The sequence below is a fragment of the Xenopus laevis genome, chromosome 5S (genome assembly GCF_017654675.1).
Source record: "Xenopus laevis strain J_2021 chromosome 5S, Xenopus_laevis_v10.1, whole genome shotgun sequence".
Classification (NCBI taxonomy): domain Eukaryota; kingdom Metazoa; phylum Chordata; class Amphibia; order Anura; family Pipidae; genus Xenopus; species Xenopus laevis.
In genome coordinates this window covers 126650963-126667405 of record NC_054380.1, presented here as the reverse complement: position 1 = coordinate 126667405, position 16443 = coordinate 126650963, and positions in this window count along the sequence as shown.

Sequence of the window (16443 nt, the reverse complement as noted above, 5' to 3'; positions counted from 1 at the left end):
GACAAAATTATTTTGACACTCATTGACAGCCCAGATTCGCCCATCACTAGTCCAAAAACCAAAAAGGTACAAAAAAATTAAAAGGGAATTGCTCAGAAGAATAAAGCTAATCCCAAATTCTTTCTAGAATTATGTCCACGTGACTGAGGGCACCTGGGAACCTAAGAACATGTCTATCCACACATCAGATTTCAAAATTAAACTTAAAAAAAAATCTGTTTGGATTTCAGTGAAGGATTCTGCTGGAACAGCACTATTAACTGATGTGTTTTGAAAAAAAAACATGTTATGTGACTGACAAAATCTTTTTAAATATATCGATATTTTAAAATTTGAAGCAGGATTTTGTAGGACCCTTTGCTCTTTCATTCAATCATTTATAAATCACCTCGAGGTTGGCATAGCCATGTCTCTTTGTCTTCCTATTATACTAAACTGTGCAAAACAATAGGGGGCAGATTTATCAAGGGTTGAATCTCGAATTTAAAAAATTCGACCAACCGAAATTTATAATTTTGCAGGTGAATAGTCCATATTCGTTTGAATTCGTCCAAATTCGAATTGTACTAATCAAAGTAATAGCGCATTCGAATAGTACAAATCAAAGTTTTTCCCCAAAAAAACCTTTGATTTTTCAAAGTCCACCAATTGACTCCAAATGGGTTAAAAAGGCTAAAACATCAATTCGGCAGGTTTTAGATGGCGAATGGTCAAAGTTGAATCTTTAAAGTGAGAGTAGATGATAAATTTTGATATTCAAATATTACATTTTTTTTCAAGTTCAAATCCAATTTGGACTATTCCCTAGTTGAAGTACACAAAAATTAGCTCAAAAACTTGATGTTTTTTTAATTTGAATTTTTGAAAGCTAATAAAGCAAAGGGGTTTCACAAAACCATCATGTTGCTTCTCAAACCCTAATACAGACTCATCTGGAATATGCAGGGAGGCATCCGGAGCCATTCCAAAAGAATGGAAAAATTACAGAGACGTGCGACTAAACCAATAAGCGAAATGGAACAATTTTTTCTTTTTTTATATATAGAGAAGAGGAGCCTGCAGTGCAATATGATTACTCTGTATCAAATATGTTAGAGGGCATGACAGAAAGGAATAAAGAACAACAGGCGGCCCATTTAGAGTTTTCAGTTGAAGCAAATGGTTTGTGATGCTGTGATGATATAGGACCCTAATGTCATTAAAGGACCAGTAACACCATCAAAGCAAAGGGGTTTGTGTGTATTTAAATATAATGTACTGTTACCCTGCACTGGCTGAAACTGGAGGGGTTATTTATGAAGGTCATATTTATATAGGTCATTCATTAAAGGAAAACTATACCCCCAAACAATGTAGGTCTCTATAAAAAGATATTGCATAAAACAGCTCATATGTAAAACCCTGCTTAGTGTAAATAAACCATTTTCATAAAAATATACTTTTTTAGTAGTATGTGCCATTGGGTAATCATAAATAGAAAATTGCCATTTTAAAAAATAAGTGATCGTAGGATATATCAGCAAACAATAGGACTGCCCTGTAATTCTATGGACTGGTCCTTGGTCAGAGATCCATTCAAGCAGAATTATATCTGAAGCCTGTCCAATACCCCCTGGATTTTTGGGGACATGGTTGAATCTCTTTTACCGGCCATGGATCTCCAAAGGGACTGAGTAATGTAAATAATCACTAATACTATTAATACTAATATCCTCACATTTTACAACATATTACAGGTATAGGACCTGCTAACCAGAATGCTCGGGATCTGGATTTTCAAGTTCAAATCCAATTTGGACTATTCCCTAGTTGAAGTACACAAAAATTAGCTCAAAAACTTGATGTTTTTTTAATTTGAATTTTTGAAAGCTAATAAAGCAAAGGGGTTTCACAAAACCATCATGTTGCTTCTCAAACCCTAATACAGACTCATCTGGAATATGCAGGGAGGCATCCGGAGCCATTCCAAAAGAATGGAAAAATTACAGAGACGTGCGACTAAACCAATAAGCGAAATGGAACAATTTTTTCTTTTTTTATATATAGAGAAGAGGAGCCTGCAGTGCAATATGATTACTCTGTATCAAATATGTTAGAGGGCATGACAGAAAGGAATAAAGAACAACAGGCGGCCCATTTAGAGTTTTCAGTTGAAGCAAATGGTTTGTGATGCTGTGATGATATAGGACCCTAATGTCATTAAAGGACCAGTAACACCATCAAAGCAAAGGGGTTTGTGTGTATTTAAATATAATGTACTGTTACCCTGCACTGGCTGAAACTGGAGGGGTTATTTATGAAGGTCATATTTATATAGGTCATTCATTAAAGGAAAACTATACCCCCAAACAATGTAGGTCTCTATAAAAAGATATTGCATAAAACAGCTCATATGTAAAACCCTGCTTAGTGTAAATAAACCATTTTCATAAAAATATACTTTTTTAGTAGTATGTGCCATTGGGTAATCATAAATAGAAAATTGCCATTTTAAAAAATAAGTGATCGTAGGATATATCAGCAAACAATAGGACTGCCCTGTAATTCTATGGACTGGTCCTTGGTCAGAGATCCATTCAAGCAGAATTATATCTGAAGCCTGTCCAATACCCCCTGGATTTTTGGGGACATGGTTGAATCTCTTTTACCGGCCATGGATCTCCAAAGGGACTGAGTAATGTAAATAATCACTAATACTATTAATACTAATATCCTCACATTTTACAACATATTACAGGTATAGGACCTGCTAACCAGAATGCTCGGGATCTGGGGGGGTTTTCAGATAAGGGATTTTTCCGTAATTTTGATCTTCTTACCTTAAGTCCACTAAAAAATTATTTAGACATTAAGGGACATATTTATCAAAATATGAATTTTTCAGTATTTTATTTTAAAAAGTCTGACCAAAGTAGAATCCACGATTTGACCGTACTTATTAATAAAAAAGCACAATAAATGGGGACAAACTCGATAAAATCGAACAAAAATCCAAATTCTTTTTTTTTTCCCCGGATCGCTTTTTCCCGCAAAGCCCAAATTTTTCAGATTTTTGCCCAAAAATTCTAAAATAGTCAGATTTTCGGCTAATTCCACCGCAGACCACAGAAACTTTAAAATTGGATAAACCGCTCCCATTGTCTTATATACAACTTTGTAGGTCTGAGATGCCAGATTCTCGGATTCAGACTCTTTCCATCCTCGGAGATAATACATTTTGAAAAAATTTCATTTTTTTTCACCAAAAAAATCAGATTTTATAGTAAAAATAACTAACACTTTTCGAGTTTTTGGCATTTGGGCTTTACTAAATATCCCCCTAAATAAGCCTAATAGGCTGGTTTTGTTTCCAATGAGTATTAATTATATCTTAGTTGGGATCAAGTACAAGCTACTGTTTTATTATTACAGAGAAAAAGGAAATCATTTTTAAAAATTTGAATTATTTGGATAAAACGGAGTCTATGGGAGAGTCATGTGATGATTAAAGCTGTTGGAGTACTATTTATAAGGAGATTATAAACATTTCCAACTACTGGAATCTGCCAGAATGAAAGATCACACAATTCAGACAAGACAGTACTTTATAAAGGTAACGATTAAATTAAGAGTAAGGCATAAACTAAACTGACAGTTGCAGAAGTAAATGTCAGTTGTCTTTGAATACTGCTCTCTCTTATAGTGAAAACCCATTTTGATGATTTTTTTTTTAACCAAACATGTAATTGGCATTTATTGTCTTTCATTGCATACTGACATAATTAAAACTAATAATATCCAGTTTACTTTAATCTTGCAAATTACTTGAATGTTTACCAGGGATGTGCAACCTACCATAACAAGTACCCGCCCAACAGCTGGAGGAATGAAAGTTGGGTATCCTTGTAATACTTGTAATAGGTGGAGATCTTAGATATCGTTCCCAGAGGCTGTTATCCTACTGGTATTAGGAGCTAATTATGTGGACTATATATTGCAGCTTTGACATATTCTTTCTACCTCCATCTAGAGTCCTCTGCGGGTCCATTTTTTGGAACCCGTACCCGACCTGTACCCTCAACCTGCAATCCGCAACCCGGACCCGCAACCCGCATTCTTACCCGCTTGGACCCGCTACCCGACCCAACCCGCAAATACCTTATCCGCAACCCGAACCTGCTGACCATCAAGAATTAGGAAGTGCTGTCATTGTAAACCGGAAGTGACATCATCGGAAGTAGGCGTGATCAGAAAAAAAGGAGTAAAAATCGCTATTGAGAAGACCCGCAGCCCGACCTGCGATCCGCTGAACCACCGTCCCATGTCGATACCCGCACCAGGAACATCTAAACACTACCCACAGGGTACCGCAGGTTTTTGCGGGTAACCCGCGAGTACCCGACCCGCTGCAGGACTCTACATCCATCCATTTTTCTTTGGTACAGACCTGAGGGCAATCACCCATGCCGGGACCACCATAAAGACAGCCTTGCATTGGGTTAACCCTACACTAGCAGGGGGAGGCCAGAAGGAGAGTCTCCTCTGACACCTCCATCATAAAATAATTATATTGTTATTTATGATTACCATATGGCAATACTAACAATATTTAAAGGAGAAGGAAACCCCCAGGGCGCTAAACCCCTCCCCCCCTCCCCTGTGCTGCCCCCCTCCCTCCTCCCCCCTGGCCTACCTGTCCCCCCTGGGCAAATGCCCTAACTTTTTACTCACCCCTCTGCGCAGGTCCTGTCCACGGAGTACGCAGTCGCCATCTTCTCCCACGCGCGTCTTCTTCCTGCTCTGATCGGCGTTTTCTGGCGCATGCGCAGTAGGAACAGGTACCGGTACGGCTCTACTGCGCATGCGCCGAATGTCACGAAGTGAAATCGGAAAACTTCGTGACATTCGGCGCATGCGCAGTAGAGCCGTACCGGTACCTGTTCCTACTGCGCATGCGCCAGAAAACGCCGATCAGAGCAGGAAGAAGACGCGCGTGGGAGAAGATGGCGACTGCGTACTCCGTGGACAGGACCTGCGCAGAGGGGTGAGTAAAAAGTTAGGGGCATTTGCCCAGGGGGACAGGTAGGCCAGGGGGGAGGAGGGAGGGGGGGCAGCACAGGGGAGGGGGGGAGGGGTTTTAGCGCCCTGGGGTTTCCTTCTCCTTTAAGAGCACTCTTATGGCTTACTTTATGGACAAAGAAAATAATTCAAATATTTCAGTTACCAGTAATTAACACATCGTAGGCTGGGACCTACTGCATCTATATATAAAAACAAAATTACAAAAGTCCTCCTTTTATAGCGCTTATAAATATATATATATATAAATATATATATATTAAATAAGAGATAAGCCATAACTCCCAACTGTCCCATTTTTAGAGGGACAGTCCCTCATTTGACAGCTCAACCTGCAGTCCCTCGTTTGTACTGGAAAGTCCAGTTATTCTCTGCACTGAACAGCCAGAAAAATAAACAATGTTTCTAACTTAATTGGCTTTTGGCAGAGAGCCCAGAACTGCCACCAGGTGCACTTGAAAACTTTTGTAACAATTCCAGATAAGCAAATAAGTAATTGTAACAATATTAGATAACAGGTCCCTTGGGAGAAGTTAGACTCACAGCTTAAAGGGCAATTCACCTTCATTAGCAAAACTGAAATAACTGGGAAAAAACACAGAAATGTGTTCAAACTTTCATAACCTGCCAAATTTTGTAAAATGAACATGGTAACTAGGAGGTGTAGCCACAAAAATTGGCATGTTCAAAATAATTTGACACGCTACGCGCACCATCTTTTTTGTCCCTCTTTTTATTTCCAAAATGTTGGGAGGTATGGATAAGCTATAAAGCTGTTTACAGCGCTTCCTCCCGTTGTGTAGTATTTTGTGGATATAAAATATCGCAAGAGGAGGAAATGTTTTTGCTTTCATAGCAATGTAACATTCAATGCAAAAGATGAATCCCTATAAAGTTGGAAAGTTAGGATGTAGGAATAAATCCCGGAGGAAAAGAGCATTAGTCTGTAAGTTTAAAGGGGAACTATTGCGAAAACTACAATTTAATGTAAGTTTCCTCATACTGAAATAAGAAACTTTCTAAATACAATCAATAAAATATTCTGCATTGTTTCTGAAATAATCAAGTTTAGCTTCACTATTCCTCTCTCAGCTTCTGTTTCTCTTCATTCTCTCTTCATGCAGAAGTTGGGAGTCATATATTGATTGACAGTTAGATCCAATATATCTTTTAGGGGGCCTTTTGCCTAGAAGATGTATTAGAGCTCATTAAAATAACTGATTCCAGTACAAACAAAATCTAACAAAATAACTGCCTTTTGCACAAATTCTTCATGTAGAGAGACATGATGTCTGGTGAGTTAAATAGAGTGAGCTCTAATACATCTTCTAGGCAAAAGGAGCCCCCTATAAGATATATTGGATCTAACTGTGATTGTGAACAATGATTATCTGACACCCAACTCCTGCATGAAGACAGATACTGAGAGAGGAATAGTGAAGATGAACTTGATTATTTCACAAATGGTACAGAATACTTAATTGATTATGTTTATAAATTGAATATTTCTAAATTATTATTTCAGTATGCTGAAGCTTATATTAAATTATCATTTTCGCGATAGTTCCCCTTTAAGAGATCTTTAAACGTGGCGGCCAGTAATGATGAACAGAGGCTTGACTTCTTTAGCACTGGCTGTTTGGAACTCATCTCGCAAACTGAACTTGCCATTCTTCTTCCAGTTCCAGTCGAACAAAAGTCTGGCACAGAGAATTGCGGTCCTGACATGTCACACACAATGTGAATAAGCCCGTGAATAATACAGTAAGTAGAACATATTAACAGTGTATCAGAGTTTTCAGCTTCAACACTAGGGGGCAGATTTATTAAAGGTCGAATTAAATTTGAATTCAAATTCTCAATTTTTTTTTATGGTCAAAACTCTCAAATTCAAATGGTGAATAATCCAAACTCAATTAGAATTTTCATTTGAATTCAAATTTCGAGATTTATCAAACCTTGCCCCTTTAAAAATTTAAATTCGACTATTCGCCACCTAAAACCTGCCGAGTTCACGTATAAGTGGTCCAGTGAACGAATTTAAGATGTTATTAGCCTTCCTGATATTCAAGTTTTTTATTGGAGAAAAAACTCGATTCGAGTTTTCGAGTCGGTAATATTCGTTCAAGTTTTAGATATTAGATTTTTTTTATTAAATAACCGCCCGATTGAATTTCGAGTATATTCGAATTTAATAGATTTAAAAAAATTTGCATGAATTCAAAATTTGACCTTTGATAAATGTGCCTCCAAAAGATTTAGAATGACATTTTTGTTCTACCAGAGGAGAATATTCCCAGTGGAGTGGATCCAAGCCTCTGAGTAGGGCACACAGTGTTCCTCCAAGGTATCACCCATAGACAACCCATAGACTAGTATTTTTACCTTTCAAAAAAACTGAAATCTTTTCAAGAACCCAGCAACCACAAACGAGTCCGAGAGGTGCAGGAGGAGCCCTCTGAACAGCTCTCCTGGGCAGTTAATGTTGGTAGACTGAGGGTGGGAGCTCATGTAGAAAACTCTGAAACAGCAAGGTAATAGTATTCAGTGCTATAGTAGCTTAACAATTAGGCTTCTTCAGTAATGATATAATTTGCATATGGAACATTAGCTGATGTAGAGATGGAATGGCTTTCCTCCAACTCTAACTGCTACTATGTATCATATCTAGTGATGGGCAAATTTATCCCGTTTCGCTTCAAGGGAAAATGAGCAAATTTCCAGCGAAATTCGCTAAACAGTGAAAAATGTGTTACTCAAAAATTGACGCCCATCACTGATCATACCATGTAGGCAGCTATAACATTGTCCTACTAAATAAGCTATATCATGAGTATATTTATTCCAACATATGTGTATATGTGTGATAGTACCTAGGGTTGCCACCCGGCCGGTATTTTACCGGCCTAGCCGGTAAAACACCTGCCAAGGCCAGGGCTACAAATTACAACTACATTACCGGTAAATTTGTACTACAGTTAACAAAAGCCCTTGACCCTCCGCTGGAAACTTACCTCTTCTCTGTCTTCTGCCAATCGTGTGCCCCTTTTTGGGTCAGGGCACACCCCCTTTACGTCCCACCCCCACCCCTTGTGTTCCCGACCCCACCACTGGTCGGTAAAAATTAGGGATTCAAAAGATTTGGCGGAATACCAAACCGAATCCTAATTTACATATGCAAATTAGGGATGGGAAGGGGAAAACATTTTTTACTTCCTTGTTTTGTGACAAAAACTCATGAGATTTCCCTCCCTGCCTCCAATTTGCATATGCAAATTCGGATTCGTTTTGACAGGGCAGAAGGATTCGGCCGAATCTGATGATTTGATGTTACTATAGGCACCATCTCTCCCTACCAGGGCCGCCATCAGGGGGGGACAGGGGGGACAAGCGTACCGGGCCCGGGCATGAAGGGGGGCCCGGCAGCGCTGCATTTTTTTGAAGATCCGGGCCCCCCTTACGAGCGCCCGAGCCGTACGTCTTGCCTCTTCAGTGCCGAATGCGGAAGTGCCGAAAAGCCGAAGCCGATGCGACGAAAAGACCCGAAGTCACGGAAAAAGCCGAAGTCCCGAAGTCACGAAGCGCCGAAAAGACCCGAAGTCACGAAAACAGCCGAAGCCGAAGTCCTGAAGCAGCGCAAAGACCCGAAGTCACGAAAACAGCCGAAGCCGAAGTCCTGAAGCGGTGAAAAGACCCGAGGTCACGAAAGGAGGCGAAGTTGAAGTACTGAAGCCATGAGTTCAATTCTACTGAACACCAGTTTGTGTTTTTTTTTTTTTTTAATCCCCTGGCCACCAATGTATTATTTTAATATTCTATAGGCCCCTGCCACCAATCTTTTTTTTAAAACTTTTGTTTTTGGGGCCCCAATTTTTTTTTTAACTCGTAAGGGGCCCCTTGCCACCATTGTTTTTTTTTGGGTTTTTTTTTTAAAAAAAAATTAATTTTCTTTTTGGTGGCCCCAAATTTTTTTAACTTGTAAGGGGGCCCCTGCCACCAGTTTTTTTTTTTTTTCAAAAAAAAATTATTTTTTTTTAAAAATTTTTTTGGGGCCCCAATTTGTTTTTAACTTGTAAGGGGGCCCCTGCCACCATTTTTTTTTTTTCAAAAAAATTTTTTTTTTTCTCCAAATTTTTTTTTTGGGGCCCCAATTTGTTTTTAAACTTATAAGGGGGCCCCTGCCGCCAATGTTTTTTTTTTTTTTCAAAAAAAAAATTTTTTTTTCAAATTTTTTTTGGGGCCCCAATTTGTTTTTAACTTATAAGGGGGCCCCTGCCGCCAATGTTTTTTTTTTTTTTCAAAAAAAAATTTATTTTTTTTCACATTTCTTTTTGGGGCCCCAATTTGTTTTTAACTTAGAAGGGGGCCCCTGCCACCAATGTTTGTTTATTTTTTCGTTTTTTTTACATTTTTTTTTGTTGGGGCCCCAAGTTTTTTTTTAACAGGGGGCCCCTGCCACCAATGTTTTTAAAAAAAAAAAATTTTAATTTTTTTTTTTTGGGGCCCCAATTTTTTTTATAAGGGGGCCCTGACCATCAATAGCTTTTTACAACTTGTGTGGGGGGGGGTTACTTTTTTAGCGCTGATGTCTCTGTGGTCTTTAACTGCGATGTGGGCGGGATATGGGGCGGAGCTTGGTCGTCAGTGTGGGCGGGGCCCAGGGGGCCCCAAAAATTTTGTTGTACGGGGCCCCGTGATTTCTAATGGCGGCCCTGCTCCCTACTATACCTGCTATCCCACAGTCACACTCCCTTCCCAGAGACTATTATCCACTGTTACTATAGGCACCATCTCTCCCTACTATACCTGCTATCCCACAGTCCCACTCCCTTCCCAGAGACTATTATCCCACTGTTACTATAGGCACCATCTCTCCCTACTATACCTGCTATCCCACAGTCACACTCCCTTCCCAGAGACTATTATCCCACTGTTACTATAGGCACCATCTCTCCCTACTATACCTGCTATCCCACAGTCCACACTCCCTTCCCAGAGACTATTATCCCCACTGTTACTATAGGCACCATCTCTCCCTACTATACCTGCTATCCCACAGTCACACTCCCTTCCCAGAGACTATTATCCCCACTGTTACTATAGGCACCATCTCTCCCTACTATACCTGCTATCCCACAGTCACACTCCCTTCCCAGAGACTATTATCCCACTGTTACTATAGGCACCATCTCTCCCTACTATACCTGCTATCCCACAGTCCCACTCCCTTCCCAGAGACTATTATCCCACTGTTACTATAGGCACCATCTCTCCCTACTATACCTGCTATCCCACAGTCACACTCCCTTCCCAGAGACTATTATCCCACTGTTACTATAGGCACCATCTCTCCCTACTATACCTGCTATCCCACAGTCACACTCCCTTTCCCAGAGACTATTATCCCCACTGTTACTATAGGCACCATCTCTCCCTACTATACCTGCTATCCCACAGTCACACTCCCTTCCCAGAGACTATTATCCCCACTGTTACTATAGGCACCATCTCTCCCTACTATACCTGCTATCCCACAGTCACACTCCCTTCCCAGAGACTATTATCCCACTGTTACTATAGGCACCATCTCTCCCTACTATACCTGCTATCCCACAGTCACACTCCCTTCCCAGAGACTATTATCCCCACTGTTACTATAGGCACCATCTCTCCCTACTATACCTGCTATCCCACAGTCACACTCCCTTCCCAGAGACTATTATCCACTGTTACTATAGGCACCATCTCTCCCTACTATACCTGCTGTCCCACAGTCACACTCCCTTCCCAGAGACTATTATCCCACTGTTACTATAGGCACCATCTCTCCCTACTATACCTGCTATCCCACAGTCACACTCCCTTCCCAGAGACTATTATCCCACTGTTACTATAGGCACCATCTCTCCCTACTATACCTGCTATCTGACAGTCACACTCCCTTACCAAAGTTTATTATCCCACTGTTACTATTCACACAATTGTCACTGCTAATACAGTATAGGTGATGATGTGTTCCAGTTGATCAGGAAAATGTGTTGTGTCCTATTAACTGGAAGCCATAAATGTACTTTGCTGTGCCTTTATAGCACTTAGCACGTCTGCATCATGTGTCCTCATGTACATCACATAACTAAGCGTCACATATGTTGGATACAGAAGAACAGGAGAGAGAACAAGGCTCACGCACTACATTACTGAGCACTGTGCTTTATGCCTTCGGTCAGAGAAATTTAAACCACTAGCAACATGTGGTATGCAGGGTAATTCAATTAATACCAAATATTGACAGTATATTTTTTTTGTTGCTTCTACACAGCCCTATTTTTTACTAAGCAGCAGTCATTGTCTCGAGCAAACTCTCCACAGCCTTCCTTTTCACCTCCTATTGTTCTATAATACGCTTAATGTTCCTAATGCCATTAGTTTTAGCTGGTTTGTTCTCTCTCCCTCTTTCCACTTCTAGGGGTAATTAAGGACACCTAAGGGCAGACACACGCTCAGATTCGGGGAGATAAGTCGCCCAGCGACAAATCTCCACTTCTTCGGGGCGACTAATCTCCCCGAACTGCCTCCCGTTGGCTAGAATGTAAATCGCTGGTGGGATGGCAGCACTGCGCTTCGTTTTTCCGAAGTCGCCCAAAATCGCCTCACGAGGAAACTTCGGGCAACTTCGGAAAACGAAGCGATCCGAGTGCCATCCCGCCAGCGATTTACATTCTAGCCAGCGGGAGGCAATTCGGGGAGACAAAATCTCCCCGAATCTGAGTGTGTGTCTCTGCCCTAAAACAGAAAGTTGCAGAAGTTGGGCTTCTGTAAAAAAGTATTTTCAGTAGTTTATACCTCATTTAATTGTAAGTTTAATTGGCCAGCTCTTATTGCATAAAAGCACAGACCTGACAATATCAAATTGCTAGTAAAAACTCTATGCTGCATTTGATTTCTACAGTATAAGTGCATCGCTACAATGCGCCAGTTAGCATCTTGTTAGACATACTTACACCTGGTAAATAAACCGTTGCCATAAAGGTGTCTGTTCCCACTATATAAATGGTCTGTCATGGAGATAATTGGAATCATGCTAATGTAACATTTTAGATTTTGAAGTTTCAGCAAGCTGAGTCTTTGGTAGTTGTCGCCTTCAATCATTTTATTAAGGTTATCCTCAAGGGAACCCAAATGAAGTTGTATAAACAGTTCTGTGGCCCTAAAAATGGTTTAGAACCTTGTTACTATTCCAATTTTCAGTATTTCTTTACTGAAGGAAGGCATTTTACTTTATTAAAGGACAAGGAAAGGCAAAAAAGTGAAATCCCATTTTTACTTTCTTTAATGAAAAAGAAACCTATCTCCAATATACTTTAATTAAAAAATGTGTACCGTTTTTATAAGAAACCTGACTGTATGTAGTGAAATTATTCCTTCATTTACTGCTGTGGATAGGAATTGTCAGACGGTCCCTAACTGCTCTGCAGGGAAACAATCATACTTATGAACAGCAGGGGGAGCCCCCGCCTTACTTCCCAGCCATGCAGAACTCAAGCAGCTTTGTTTATGATGATCCCTAAGCAGCCCAGACCACACTGAGCATGTGCAAGGTCAGGGTCAGGCCAAGATGTTTAACAAAGTTACAAGATGACAGCCCCCAGTGGCCAACTTTAAAAGTATAAATCATTTGTTTGATTAGGCTTGTGGTGCAGTAAGTTCATGCTTATGTTTAGTATACAAAATACAGTATTTCTAGCCTTATTCTATTTTAGACTTTCCTTGTCCTTTAAGGGGTTCATAGAGATCTACCCTATGTAGCTCGAGGATCCATTTTTGCGTCTTCAGGCCCAGATTTAACTAGCAGGTGCCCAGCAATATCATTAAAAATTTACAACTGGGGTGATGGGGTCAGAGAAAAGACAAAGCAAATGTATTTAATGCACCCCGCCGGCCCGGACCAGCTCCCCGTTTGGGAGGAAAAATTTTTGTGTAGCGCGGTGCGCAGGCGTTTGCGCATGCACGTGGAGCGCTGTTTCTTTTGCATGTGGACACAGCGCAAGTTTTTGCGCATGCGCATAGGACCCCCGAGGTTTAGAACCCGCTGGGCCCCAAAAGCGCCAGTCCGACCCTGACCAAGTATATTGACTGAATGTCTGTTTACAGGCTGCCATTCCTGTGCCCCGCTGCAGTTTCTGCCATTAGTTTTACATTTTTCTCCATAAGAATAATTCAGAATCCAAAAAATATTCCATCTCAAACCTGCTGAGGTCTTGTAGAAGTCAATGGCAGATGTCGCTTTTACAAATTGACGATATAATGAGCTGCGCTGGGTTTCGTATGACAATACAAGAAAATTGTGCTTTACGAGCAATATTACCGAAAAAAAACGCACGTTTCCATTTTTTTCATGATTTTAACATTTACAGAGTCTTTTCCGAATTTTTTGAATTATTTTATTGATAAATAAGGTAAAATTGTGGATGGGAGTTTGGTCAAAGTCGTTTTAAAAAAATAATGAGAAATATTTGGGTTTTAGTAAATAATCCCCTCAACGTGCCAGAAAATCGTTTCAATATTAAATAAACCCAATAAGGATTAAATATATTACAGTTCAAGAAACTGTTTTATTATTACAGCGAAAAAGGAAATATTTTTTAAATGGAAACTATTGTGAAAATGAACATTATGGGGATTATTTACTAAACTCCGAATGCAAAAATCACGAAAAATTTGTGATTTCTTTTTTTTTTTATAAAATCTGACTTTTACATTTTTTTCCGGAATTTATTAAACCCAGAGGATGGAAAAGTCTGAATCAGACCTGTCGAGGTTGTATATAAGTCAAGGACTGTTCCCAGCGTGCAAGGACTCCATATCAATTAAAGGAATACCATTTTCCTGGGTAAAAAATAACCTGCTGGACGGGCTTACTCAGAAGCTGCTCCATCAATGGAGTTCCTTTTGCACCCACATGGGATATATCAATGATAGGGTGTCTATTTACAAAGCACTGCCTCCCAGTGGTGTGTTTTTGGAGTACACTTGCCAAATGTATCAGATAGGGATGCAACAAATCCACTATTTTGAATTCAGCCGAACCCCCGAATCCTTCATGAAAGATTTGGCTGAATACCGAACCGAACCAAATCCTAATTTGCATATGCAAATTAGGAGTGGGAAGGGGAAAACATTTTTTACTTCCTTGTTTTGTGACAAAAATTCATGTGATTTCCTCCCCCACCCCTAATTTGCATATGCAGATTTGGATTCGGTTCGGAGGATTCGGCCGAATCCTGGATTTGGTGCATCCCTAGTATCATACCAGTTGGGTTATTTAGATGTAATCCCCCATGACTTTTATCATCCCTTCGGTGGAGAGTGGAGATTTATTTAAAGGGGAACTATCACGAACATGAAAATTTTGGGTGTCAGATATTAATTGACAGTTAGATCCAATATATCTTATAGGGGGCTCATTTTGCCTAGAAGATGTATTAGAGCTCACTCTATTAAAATCACCAGAAATCCTGTCTCTCTACATGCAGAATTTGTGCAAAAGGCAGTTATTTTGTTAGATTTTGTTTGTACTGGAATCAGTTATTTGAGTGAGCTCTAATTCATCTGCTAGGAAAGGAAAACCCCCTATAAGATATATATTGGATCTAACTGTCAATGAATATCTGAGACTTAACTTAACTTCTTAAAACAGAATGAAGAGAAACAGATATTGAGAGAGGAATAGTGAACATAAACTTGATTTTTTCGGAAACAGTACAGAATTTTAGAAAGTTTCTTATTTCTGTATTATGAAGCTTATATTACATTTTAATTTTCACGATAGTTCCCCTTAAATAAAAAAGGCACAAGGGTAATTGCATTCACCCAACATACCCCCCCCCCCCGGCTGCCAGTGGACGATGGCAGTTGTAGTCCAATTAAGTTGGGCACCATAGGCCTGACATATACATTTCTGTTCCTTAGAAAGCTTAGCAAATATGCAGCACTATTCCTTCAAGGAAAGACACTTGACTAACACAAGTTTTCAAAGACCCTGTATCTATTTTAGTTATATAAATCACAGCGGGACTAATTAATTCACCATCTGCAAATGCTGAATATCCTAGAGATGTTGCTAAGAAGCAATGTCAAACGACAAGAGTCTTAAAGGCTGAAATGCCTAATTACCCACTATATAAGTACATTTCAGAGGCCTAAATTACCAACTATATAAGTACACATTAGCGGACTAAATTAGCAGCTAAGCACTTATTAGTGGGCTAATTAAGATTATAATCACCATTAATCCAAGCAGTAAGCAGAGGTTCCTGCCACAGATCCAAACTCAAATAAACATCACTGCAGTGATACATTCATTAGCAAATGAGTCCTGGTATAAATTGAAATCCACAAATACAGTAAATTTGACACTTTACTTTTTTCCTAGTGCCACTACGATGGCTTCAAACAGCTGTCATGGCGGATCAGAGGAAGGCTGTGACCGGAAACAGTTGATTCAATAAACTCAGGCAGACCAAAGTATTTCCTGCTCTCGTGGTAAAACTCCATCCTCTACAACAAGAATTTAAGGGCAAGCAACTGCATTAAAGTTTGAAAAATTAGATACTGTATTCCCTTGAAATACATACAGGGCCGCCATTAGAAACCACGGGGCCCCGTACAACACGGCCCCCCAATTTCACCTCCTTTCGTGACTTTGGTTCTTTTCGCCGCTTCAGGACTTCAATTTCGCCTCCTTTCATGACTTTAGGTCTTTTCACTGCTTCAGGACTTCAGTTTCGGCTGTTTTCATGGCTTTGGGTCCTTTCTCGGCTTCAGGACTTCAATTTCGCCTCCTTTCATGACTTTGGGTCTTTTCGCCGCTTCAGGACTTCAATTTCAGCTGTTTTTGTGACTTTGGGTCTTTTTGGCGCTTCAGGACTTCAATTACGGCTGTTTTCGTGGCTTCAGGTCTTATTGCAGCTTCGGGACTTGGGCTGTTCTGCTTTTTTGGCATTTCGTCGGTTTGGGACTTTGGAAGGAGGCAGCGCGGCTTCAGGGCTGTCAAGGGGGGCCCGGCTCTTTCAAAAAGTTCAGCACTGCTGGGCCCCCCTTCAGGCGCATGCCCAGTACACTTGTAGCCCCTGTGCCCCCCTGATGGCGGCCCTGAATACAGGGCCGGCCTTAGGCCAATTGGACCAATTGGGCCCAATTGGGCCCCGCACCTCTGGGGGGCCCCGCACCACAGGGCACCACAGATAATATTTCCCTCAGCACATGATGCTGCCTGGCCTGCCCCCAACTTTGAGAGTCCAGCCCATCCCCAAATCCATAGGTCTAGCCTGCCCCCAACTCTCATAGGCCCAGCTTTCCTCCAACATTGATAGGCCCTGCCTGCCC